This window comes from Rhincodon typus, chromosome 41, assembly GCF_021869965.1.
Source record: "Rhincodon typus isolate 14 chromosome 41, sRhiTyp1.1, whole genome shotgun sequence".
NCBI classification, from domain to species: domain Eukaryota; kingdom Metazoa; phylum Chordata; class Chondrichthyes; order Orectolobiformes; family Rhincodontidae; genus Rhincodon; species Rhincodon typus.
Window position 1 is genome coordinate 3,527,350 of NC_063372.1, and position 9,701 is coordinate 3,537,050.

Sequence of the window (9,701 nt, forward strand, 5' to 3'; positions counted from 1 at the left end):
TTTCTTTTTCTCCTTTAAACATTGCATAAATACAGAACCCAATTACCTAGGTCAGCTTCATCAGGTATTAAGCCTGAGCAAGATGGCACAAGGATTTGTTTATTTTTTTAATTTGTTCACAGGATGTGGGAGTTACTGGTGATGCCAGCATTTACTGCCCATTCTAAATGCAAAAAGAAGGTAGTGATGAGTCACTGCATTCGATGTAGTGTAGGCAGACCTCATGCTGTCAGGCAAGATGCACTAGGATGCAACAGGGAAGGATATCACCATGTGCACATTCGTTATGTGTCAGCTGGCCTTGTTCGAGGTGGCAGTAGATGTCACAGGTTTGGAACATACAGTCAAAAAGAGCTTTAGCAAATTTTGACAGTGTAATCTATGGATAGTACAGACTGCTGCTACTGTGTATTGGTGATGGAGGGGGTGAATGTTTCAGGTTGCAGATAGTGAGATCGACACGAGATGGTGTTTGTCTCCTACAGCTCAGAAGCCTATCAGCTTGGCACTCATGTGGCATGAATATTACCCAATCTTTATCAACCCGAGCCTGGGCATTGTCCAGGTATTACTTCATTGGGCACAAGCTATTTCAGTATCTGAGGTGGGAATGGATCCAAACATTGCAATAATTAGAGAACATCCCCATTTCTGCCTTAATGATGGAGGGAAGGTCATTGATGAAGCAGTTGAAGATGGTTAGACTGAGGCCACTGTCCAAAGCAAATCCAGCAATGAAGTCCTGAGGCAGACAACCATCTTCTTCTGTGCTAGGTATAACTCCAGCCATTGGAGAGTTTTCAGATTCCCACTGACTTCAATTTTGCGATGGCTCCTTACAGGGTTTAAACATAATTGATCTTTCCCCAAGTGCTACATTATCACTAGTACATCTTTATGAGGTGATGCAGTCACGGAGTAATATTGCCTCGGTGTCTGTGTTGATTTTTTTTTTTTTTTTTAAGGCTTTCTTCTTTAAAGATAGCACAAATATCAAAGATTGTGTACATATTTTATTAAGTATCTTAACCTGTATTATGAAGACAATTCTATTTTTGAGGACTCATGCTTAAAGAATTAGGGACAGTGGTTCCTTTGGAATGCTGAGAAGATACCTTTTATTTAAAAAAAAAGGGACATTTCTTTAATTTGAAAACATTGAAAGAAGGGTAGGATGCCCTTTTATACCCCCTAAACTACAGTTGACAGCTGCTGGATTTATTGAAAGTCACCTGTGTCCAAGTCTGGGGAGGTCAAGAGATTTTGATATTGCTTGGATTTCAGGTGGGGTACAGCCTGGGGGGCAAGGCTGAGACGGAGGGACAGAGAGCGAGAGGTGGAGGGAGGGCGAGAAACAGGCAGACAGACAGAGAATGAGGCAGGACTACAGACAGACAGACAGACAGACAGAGTGAGGGAGGGCAAGACAGACCGCGTGAGAGGGAGCGTGAGAGGACCCCATTCATCCTGTCTTTGAGAAAACCCTTTTGAAAGTACAGTCTGACAACTGAAACACTGATCCAGCCACTCTTCTGAAAAACCTCAAAGACTTCTTCTCGATGCTTCTTGAATAAACTGCATCTGCAAAGGTCCCAGTGACAACTGCTTGTATTTAATGACAGATATCTACATGTGCCAGGATGCTGCCTAAAAGCCACCTTTCATACCTTATCCTCTTTTTCCTCCAATGACTAATTATTAACTAGTTCTGATGATTCAGACTGGACTTGACTTATTAACTCCGATTTCTCTCCACAGATGCTGCTAGACCTGCTGAGTTTCTGAAGCACTTTCTATGTTAGTTTTTAATTATCAACTGGTGTTTCCCCCCAACAACACCCAAGTTAATCACTGCAGAGAAAGATTTTTTTCCTATAATTGATGCTTATGCATGTATGTCAGGTTATTTAGAACGGTACATTTTTATATATTTATTAATTATTTAATTGCAAATAAATTTCCCAAAATTTATCTTTCCATGCATTCACCAAAATAATAGTTAAATGCGTACCTTATGTAAAAATGTTGCAACATTAATACCATTTTCCAGGAGTTACTTGTAGTGTGCAAAAATGCAATATATAAACAGCTTCCTGAAAACCCTCATAAAAATTGAATGCAAGGTATTGATCATTATCTAGGTATACAACTTGCAGATTATCAACTGCTGCAGCTCTATAGATTAAAAAAATATTTAAGACCTCAACTACCCTAATTGTCTCACCTTTACATAAAGTACTCCAGTTTGCCATTCGATACCATGAGTGGCTATAAGCTCCAGTAAACTTGCTCAGTAATGCATAAAGCCACATGATGTACAAAGTTTGTGTACCTGCCCAATCCTTAGTGGATCAATCAAACTAGGCCTTACGTTCAGCTGACACTCAGGCTCTCCCTTCTCCTCAGCCCAGCTGAAATTCAGGCTCTAATCCCTCACCAACCCTAGCCCATACTTGGGCTCTGCTCCCCTACCAAACCTACCTGAACACTCTGGTCCAGTTACATTTCTACTCACCTCTCTGAACAGCCTACTGCTCCAGCCTCCTGTACCTCTGCTACTTGGTGACCAGCTAGAGTAACTCCTCCAGGTCATTTAATTGCAAGATCCCCCCATTTTGAAACCTCCCTCACAAACCTTTGCTGTTCCTCAAATCAGAGATTCTGTCTATAGAGGAGCACCAAGAGTTTAGTAACGGAGTAAGAGAAGGAGAAGGAAGAAACTGAAGCAGGAACATTAAAAAAAGAAATAGAATCTGTGATTGGGGGAGCAGCTGCTCCAAGATTCTGTCTCCCCCAGGGAATTTAGACCGGATATATTCACCCCTGCATCCCAGGAACCAATCTAGTGAACCTCTGCTGTATTGCCTCCAAAACAAGTATCTCCAAAGCAAGAGACCAATATTGCACTGTCTCACTAAAGCTTTTTACAATTGTAGCAAAACCTCCTCATTCTTGCAATCCAAGCCCTCGAAAAGAAAGATCAACAAGCTATTCTGCTTTTGTATTCACGCTACCATAGGTGAATAACCTCATTTCCTCCACCATACTAAATATGCGACAAGGTGGCAGACTCTTTTAACCTGCCTATAATCTTTTTGCATCATAGAACATAGAACAGTACAGGCCCTTCGGCCCACGATATTGTGCCGACCTATTATCCTACTAAGATCAATCTACCCTGCATACTCTACATTTTACTATCCTCCATGTGCCTATCCAAGAGTCGCTTAAAAGTCTCTAAAGTATCTGACTCCACTACCACTGCCGGCAGCACGTTCCACACGCCCACCACTCTCTGTGTGAAGAACCCACCTCTGACATCTCCCCTATACCTTCCTCCAATCACCTTAAAATTATGCCCCCTCGTAATAGTCATTTTCGCCCTGGGGAAAAGTTTCTGACTATCCACTCTATCTATGCCTCATCATCTGGTAAACCTCTATCAAGTCACCTCTCATCCTTCTTCGCTCCAATGAAAAAAGCCCTAGCTCCCTCAGCCTTTCCTCATAAGACCTGCCCCTCCAGTCCAGGCAGCATCCTGGTAGATCTCCTCTGCACCCTCTCTAAAGCTTCCACATCTTTACTGTAACAAGGTGACCAGAACTGAACACAATATTCCAAGTGTGGTCTAACCAGAGTTTTATAGAGCTGCAGCACAACCTCACGGCTCAAACTCAATTCCCCTGCCAATGAAAGCCAACACACTATACGCCTTCTTTACAACCCTATCAACTTGGGTCGCAACTTTGAGGGATCTATGGGCGTGGACCCCAAGATCCCTCTGTTCCTCCACACTGCTGAGAATCCTGCCATTAACCCTGTATTCTGCATTCAAATTCTACCTTCCAAAATGAATCACTTCACACTTTTAAAGTTCTACTTAAAAGAACGAATACGAATGCCTGCCTCCTAGAAACAAAATGTCCCGGCAATCCCTGTCCCAAAACGTTTGCAGCTCAGACCTCAGCTCAACCAAAATTCCTCAAGCTACAGACACTTTCTGTAGATAGGGTAGATAAGAGATCACAACGCTCTTGACATATTTCCATATGTTTTAGTTACGGCAAACCATCTGTTCTGCCATGTCTGTTGAAATTTATTTATTTTACTAGTTAATTTGTTACTAATTTAATAATAGAAAGTAACAGCAATTTCCAGTTCCCTCTCAAAGATAAAAGAACACTCACCAGCTACTACTGGGAAATGAAAAATAAAATGCAGCACCTGCTTCCCTCTCTTCATGCTTGCATCAAAAGCCCAACTTCAGGCTCTCCTCTACGAAGCACTTAGTTGTGATCATGGTAGATTCTTATGCCCTCAGTGCAAGTAAAAATGTGCATTAAAATGCTGCATTGCTCACAACCAGTGAACAATCAAAAAGATTACCAATATTTAAGTTGGTGTATAACTATAGTTTGGTAAATATCATATGATGACAACATTTCAGAAAGGAACAAATTAACTGGCACTTTATAAAAGTAAGTTGATGGTAAAGCACTTCTGAAGATGGTACCTCATAAGAATCATCTTTTGCCCTTTGCAACACTGCTCAACTCTTCAACATAATTAACATCTGGTTTTCCATTTCTGCCCAAGGCTTAATGGTATCTTATTTTTATGAATTCTCATATACTGTGTTATGTTTGGTAGGAATGAACGTTAGGTAGAAATGCACGTTAGGTCAGTGTTACTGAAAAATTACACATATTTTATGATAAAACACAAGCTGTTGGATGTTCATTAAAATTAACTATTTGTTGTTCCTTTTTGGTTTGCCATCCTGCATTAACCTAGCATTTCCATCTTTTTTAAAACTAATTGGCACACTTGTAAATCAGGCAGAATACACCTCAGTACAAGGAATTAATTACAGGCTACTTTGCTTTTACGAAGCTAAAAGGCAAGGTTACTGGAAAGAAATAAAGGCCTGATTTGAATCCAACTTAGTCAAACCTTGTTACAACAGAACCAGTCAGTACAAAACTACTTGGTGCACTGAACTTTGCCTGTTCCTAACTGCATTTAATTTGGAGTTTGTTTTTGACAGGTTGCAGGCAAGAAAAACAATTAGCTCCAGTTTATCATGTGCTGCTTAGATATGTAGCAAGGAATGATTCAGATATGAGTAGATAAAATTGTGATGGCAAAAGCTGTTGCAGAAAACTTTTGACAATCTTATGCTCCAAATTTGAAGCAAAAGGCAGGTTACACGATGCATCACCGTGTTCAGCATTTAGTTTTTTGAAGTTGAACACAGCGTTCAAAAGAACTTATTGATTCAGAGTCTAGTTGAATAAGTAGGATCAATTCCACCAATTGATCAGAGAAACAGAAACAGGAAGAGGCCATTCAGCCCCTCCGGCATGATCAATTGGCAATTTTGTTGTTCAACACATCACAGCCAAACAGGTAAGGAAAGACCCAGGTTCAAAGCATCATATCTGTGCCAAGTCAGCTGATCTTAGTTGGAGCGACTACAAGAGCTATAGCTAGGTTTGGGGGAGGGAAAAAGGGAACTGCCACGGGTCCCTGTCCTCATCACAGCACATTAACATATAATGAAGACCATGGGCTTCAAATGAGGGCAACATCAGGCTGAGCTGTGATATTCCACATCCCCCTCCCCTATAACCTGACCCCACCCTCAGCACCCAAAACAAACAGTCCACTGGCATAGACTGTCTACACTTACACCAGAGGACTGGAGGGCGGTTGACATCTGCGGACCCGAACTTCTAACAAAAGGCAGCATGTTCAGAGGGAAGAAAAAAAGGCATGGTCATCTGTTTACTTCCTGTATTTGAAAGTGCTTTTGAAGTTTGAATTTAGAACACCAACACCTATGAGGAAAGAAAGGAACCAAACAGTTTACAGAACCGGACAGTAAAAGTCAGTGTACTGGGTGCAGCAGTCACAAACAACTGTAATGCAAACGAGCCATATATATTCATCATACGTGTGTAAGAGCGAGCCCAGGTTCCCAGCTCACAGAAACCTGTACCTAGGCACAAATTACACAAGGGATGGACATCATGTGACATGTAGCCACTCCCAAGAAATTCAGTTCAAAAATGTTAGAACATTTACAATAGTAGACACTCGCTGATGTTTTCTATAAATCTTCCACTGATGGCTCGACTGCTAAGTACACCACGTAGATTTGGCTCCTATGTTACGTTCACTGATCTCCGCTAGGGTAGCAGTTGGAGTACTACTACTCCTTCTAGTGTCCCTGGGTAAAGGCATCATTAGCCAGGTTTCCCAATTCCAATCATGACCAAAAGACCCCTGCTAGCAGTTATGTGTACATTGTAATGTCCACTAAAGACAGGATCGGGCTTGGGCATGCTAAAATTATTTGATGATAATGACCGGTTCACACAAGACCAATGGCTACTTGGATGGGGGAACTCAAGGAACTACAGCCCTTTCTCGTGAGGAAGTGAGCAGAAAATAGGAGACAGGAAAGTTTAAATGTATTCATTGCACGATCAAAAGAAAATAATTTTATGACTTCTCAAATTTTAAAAGAGGTCTTATGTAATAGGACAAGGGTGTTAATAGCCTTCTGGCACCTGTAATAGGAGTTTAGCTGCAGTGGCATTTTCTTCTGAAAGCGTACACATTCTTTAGCTTACGGAGAGCTCTGTACACACCCATGGTTCTTGCATTCTACCTGTGTGGATGAGGATGTGCCTCTGCAGATGGTAGTTAGTCCGGAAGGCAGCGCTGCACTGCTCGCAGATGTGAGTCTTGGGAGATTTAACCAGGAAGGAGCCATCTTCACCGACTACCAGAATCTGAAAGGCAGAATATTCACACACAATGCTCGACATGCTTACTGCCAAGACATCGGACAAGCCCTCAGATGTCCATGCTAGGAAACTCAAAAAACAATGGAAATATGTGACCACTATGTATAAACGTACATATTCTGATAATCATAAATGATTTCAACTGTACTCCCAGCAAAAGAAAAAGTTGCAGAAAATATCTAGAAAGAACAAACTTTCATCATATATATTTCAGAGCAAAAAAACAGAATTAATCATCCATAACATTATGATTATCTATTTAGGTATATATTCTCTCCGCCCTCCTCTTGATCGCTTTTTTACATCTTCTACCTCCCCTCAATGCATCATTTTAAAGCTTTCCATGAGTTCCTGATTGAAATGTGGACAAGCATGAGTGCTTAGGCTGTTGCTAATGCTGTTGTTGAGGCAGCACTCGGCAACAGGCTGATATGCTCTTTGGTCATTACTTGCTGTGTTGCACTAAGCATTTTGCCAGTCTGTCCTATAAGCTGTGGGCAGTGGAGGAAACCAAGCTCATCCAGCTGGCGTATCAAGAGCAATACAGCGATTGAGCCACACTGAGGAACAACAAATAAAAATTAAATTCATTTACACCGAACAAGACAGAAAATACAAATCCATGAGGTGAGGAACAAGATTCAAGTCTCAAAGTAATTCAATGGCCAAAGAAAACGTGTGCCTTTTGCCCCAGTCAATATTTCAGATCAGGATCAAAGGCATCAAAAAGCAGAAACCACACTTCAGCAAGTAATTTGTCATAAGACCAGAAAGCAAGAGAACAGAAGAGTAAAATCAAAAGCAGCAAAACAGTAAGGAGGCAGAATGGGGACAGACATTAACATTCAATTCACCAAATTCAGACTGAGTCCAGAAGGCTGTAAAGTGGCTAATTGAAAAAGAGATGCTGTTCCTCAAGCTGGTGTTAAGCATCGTTGGAATACTGCAGATACAGAGATCAGTCAGATGATGGTGGGAGCAAGGTAAAGAACAAAAAATGACAGCAAACTGCAACTTCAGGGTCACCCTTGCAGACTAAACAGAAACATTCTACAGAACAGTCACCCAACCTGTGTTTGGTCTCCCGTGTTGAGGAGACCACATTGTGAGTAGCGAATATAGTATACAAAATTGAAGGAAGTACAAATTCATATAGGAAGATTTATAGATATGGGGAGATTAGACAGCCATGGTTAGAGCCAGGAAACCTGAAACAAAGTAATGGAGAGCATCAGAAGAGTCATGGGATATAGGAGTAACTTGCTGTGGGTTAACTCCTACATTACAAAATGGCACTATTCTAACCATTCACAATTCACTCCCCTGCATAGAATTCCATCAGGCAAAGCCATTCATTCCCTCTTTACAAAATTCCAGTGCAGCAAACTACTTCTCATTAACTTGCACCATAAAAAAAAGTCCAATCATTTCTCACTAATTCCCAACATCAAGAATTTGAAAAAACAAAATCTGTCTTAGTCTCTCAACATTAAGATGGTATTCTTAAACAAATAAACCATCTACAAATGTTTGACACAAACATGGTAAAAGGAACTGATACTGAGCTAATAAGGAGAAAAAGATTTGTTTCAGAGGATGAATTTCAACAAGTTTTATTTTGAAACAAAAGGTGCAGGAGGAGACAGACAGAGGGGTTTAAATGACAGGCAGGGAGGGAGGACACAGAGTGAGAGGACAGGAGCTTTCTGAAAGGGCACTAAGCCCATAAACACGGCAAAACACAGGAGAAGCAAGGAAAGAATTTCATTACAAAGACAGAGATGTGAAAAAAAAAACGTGGGGATAAAGCAATGTTAGCAACTTAAGTTGCTGGGGATCAACGTGAGCCTTTGGCAGTCCCTTGGGATCAAGGATGATTTGCTGCAACTCTGTTGGATTGGCTTTGAGATGGCTGATGAACTCAATCTGCAAATTCTGCAGAATTTGCCACATAATCTCAGAGACCCGCCCAGCATTACAGCGGGGACTGAACTGTAAAAATGAACAGGATTTCTTCATGTCACAGCCTCAGGGCCTCCTGGACAAAGCCCTCAGGGAGGAACTGTTTTGTAAAAAAGCCTTTAAAAAGTGCGTGAGTGTGGGTGGTGTGCATGCTTGGGGTATGAGAGTGTGGGTGTACGTGGGGCGGGGTGTGTGGGTGTGCGTGGAGGCAAGGTGTGTGCGCACAATTTGATGGTTCAGGGAAACTTTCTGCAGAAATTTCAAACCATTCAGTCAAGGATCTGAAAGTCCCACTGGATACAAAATTGGCTTGATGGTAGGAGACAAAGGGTAATGATGGAGGGTTGTTTTTTGACTGGAGGCCTGTCACCAACAATGTGCCGCAAGAATCAGTGCTGGGCCCACTTTTGTTTGCCATTTATATAAACAATTTGGATGTGAATTTCGGAGGCATAGTTAATAAGTTTGCGGATGACAACAAAATTGGTGGTATAGTCAACAGTGAAGGAGGTTATCTAAGATTACAAAGGGATCTTGATCAATTGGGCCAATGGGCTGAGGACTGGCAGATGGAGTTTAAAATGGATAAACGCAAGGTATTGCATTTTGGTAAAACAAAGACAAGACTTATACAGTTAATGGTAGGGCCCCGAGCAGCGTTGTCGAACTCTGACGCCTAGGATTCAGGTACATAGTTCTTTGAAAGTTGCATCTCATATAGACAGGGTGGTGAAGGCAGCATCTGACATGCCTGCCTTCATTGCTCAGACCACTGAGTATATGAGTTGGGACATCACTTTGAGGTTGTACAGGACGTTGGTGGGGCCATTTTTAGCATACTGTGTCCAGTTCTGGTCACCCGGTTAATAGGAAGGACATTACTAAACTGGAAAAAAAAGAGCTCAGAAAATATTTACCAGCATG